This window comes from Rutilus rutilus (assembly GCF_951802725.1).
Source record: "Rutilus rutilus genome assembly, chromosome: 4".
Lineage (NCBI taxonomy): Eukaryota > Metazoa > Chordata > Actinopteri > Cypriniformes > Leuciscidae > Rutilus > Rutilus rutilus.
The window spans coordinates 850,153-852,812 of NC_140212.1; the positions used below are offsets into that span (position 1 = coordinate 850,153).

At 37.0% G+C, this 2,660-nt stretch overlaps 1 long non-coding RNA gene across 1 annotated transcript in view; it reads left to right on the top strand.

The window, feature by feature from the left end:
* Positions 1-621: 621 nt before the first annotated feature.
* Positions 622-2,660, top strand: part of LOC311290015 — a 7,495-nt gene continuing 5,456 nt past the window's right edge. The window contains exons 1-2 of the long non-coding RNA XR_014627285.1: positions 622-755; positions 940-987. This is a non-coding gene — a long non-coding RNA (uncharacterized lncRNA). The remainder of the gene's footprint in view (positions 756-939; positions 988-2,660) is intronic.

Here is a 2,660-nt window from a genome sequence, read left to right on the forward strand (position 1 = left end):
TAAGCACTCTGATGTGATCTGAGTAAAGCGTAAGTCATTTCTTTAAGTCATCAGGCATCAGTCAACACAAGACAGGAATCATGACACTGTAAATGCACTGAAAAATGTTATTAAACCTTTTAAATGTTCTTCCACGTTTCTCCGTCGTTTGTTGTTATATATGGTTAGATTTTTAAAATGCATCAAGGTGATATTATATTTATATATAAATGTATATAAATATTTTATATTTATGTGTCTATATAATGAGTTGTGTTGTTTTACTGGTTGTTGTCTCCCTCTACAATCCCACTTTTCCACAGCTGTGTGTGAACGGCTAACACACGGGGTTCGTGACACGGTTTCTTCCACGAAAAAATGATTCACTCAGACTTATGTTTTTAAAAATGAGAAAGAGGAAAACCCTGAACTCCCTTATCCTTCTCAGTTACAGGCCTATAACATAAGTATATGAATCTAAAAGTAGGCCTAATGACAGTCCGATAAAACAGTTGATATACATTTTAATATTAATATCTAATTGGGCTTAACTGGTGAAATATTTAAATATTTTTTGTAGAAAAAAACATGTTCATCACAATGGCTAAAACTTTTGCTGATAAATAGTTACTCACTTACTTTTACTTCCTCTCATCACATATGAGATCCTTGACTCCCTGTGTGTATATAAGACACACACACACCAACTCTCAGATACACTCAGCAAACGCTCAAACTGAGATCAACTCTTGACTCGACACACACTCTTCTCCAAGGTAATGTATTCTTCCTAATGGTCTTTATTTCTGTCTGATGTATTTATCAAACCTCTTATTCACATTCCCTCGTATAATTATATATCTGTACTTGTATTGTCTGTTGTCTTTTTTGTCTATTGTGTATTTTTATATACATTTATTTTTATTTTTACTCATTTTTATCTTCTCTTGTTTTCTTCAGAGTCGTCCCTCTGGAATCTTCTGTCACAAAGACCAAGTCCTCGTGTGTGTAAGCTATAAATCTAGTCCTGAATCTGATATATAAAACTTTTGAACAAGATGAACTAACACGAACAAACAATGAATGGATGTATTTTTAACTAACAAAGATGAACAAATACAGTAACAAATGTTCATGTTAGTTTATACATTATAGTGTTAACTAGTGAAACCTTATGGTAAAGTGTTTCTTTGTATTGCAATTAAACAAGTAAAAATGTACTTTCCTAGGATTTTATGGTTCGTGACGACAGTGCATCTGCAATCTGACATTTCTATCTAACACAAATCTCCCCAGATCCTGAAGATGCTGTTATTCGTGGTCGTCCTGACTCTCTCTCTCCAGCCGGCTCTGAGTCAGCCGAATCTGAGTAAGCCGAAGCCGACCCCGACCCCGCAGCGGTGTGATAAAAAGGGGAATGAATCTCAGTATGACACCTTCCTTAAACACCACCTAAACAACAACATCCCAAACACTCTGGACAAAAGACGATGGCAGAAGTTCATTGACCGCATTGACACCTGGCACAGGCCGATTCAGTCCTTCTTTCCCGTAGCAGAACAAAGGAATGTGTTAGGTGTGTGTTCAACAGGGGGAAAGATATATCCTAACACTGTAAACCTCTGCATCAGCAAGAAGCCTCTCAACTTCTACAATGTTGTCGTCAATGATAAGAACGTGGTCACGCAGGTCAAACCAATGATTCAACATGTTATTCTTGGCTGTGAAAAAATCGAGAACAAATGTAAACCTATTCATTTTGAGGCGAATAGAAATAATGCTGTACCAGATGATAAACAGCAAGACTGCAGTGGTTGAGCTCTGTAAAACACGAGCTTTATTCCTGATGCTGAAAGTCTGACCGACAGAAATGAGATTCTGGATGATGTCACTCTTAAGCTTTGCTTCTCTCATCTTTATCTAACCAATGTTGAAAAGTGAATTAATGTGTGGATGTCTGCACATTACACACACACACACAGCTTTCTGTTTGCCTTTTGATTTATTAATTATCATTTAATAAAGAGCATTAAAAAAATCTGGATTTTTACATGAACACACACACACACACACACACACACACACACACACACAGTTTGTTCTTCATGACACAGGATAACTACGTTTTAAATAATAACAATATTTATTAAGAAGTAAATCATATCACTTCCAGGGTTATTATTGTTAACTAAAGATATAAAAAATATATATAAATATTAGATGAAAAATTAAAACAGAAATAAGTTTAAGTTGAAGCATCAAAATATACAGTATATATAGAGAGAGTCATGGTGTGAATCTACACATATCCTTAATGGACACAGTAACACTCCTGATTAACACCCTCAAACACACACACACACACACACACACTGACTCCTCTCTCTAACACACACACACACACACACACACACACACACACACACACACACACACACACACACTGATTCCTCTCACACACACACACACACACACACACACACACACACACACACACACACACACACACACACACACTGACTCCTCTCTCTAACACACACACACACACACACACACACACACACTGATTCCTCTCACACACACACACACACACACACACACACACACACACACACACACACTGACTCCTCTCTCTAACACACACACACACACACACACACACACACACACACACACACACT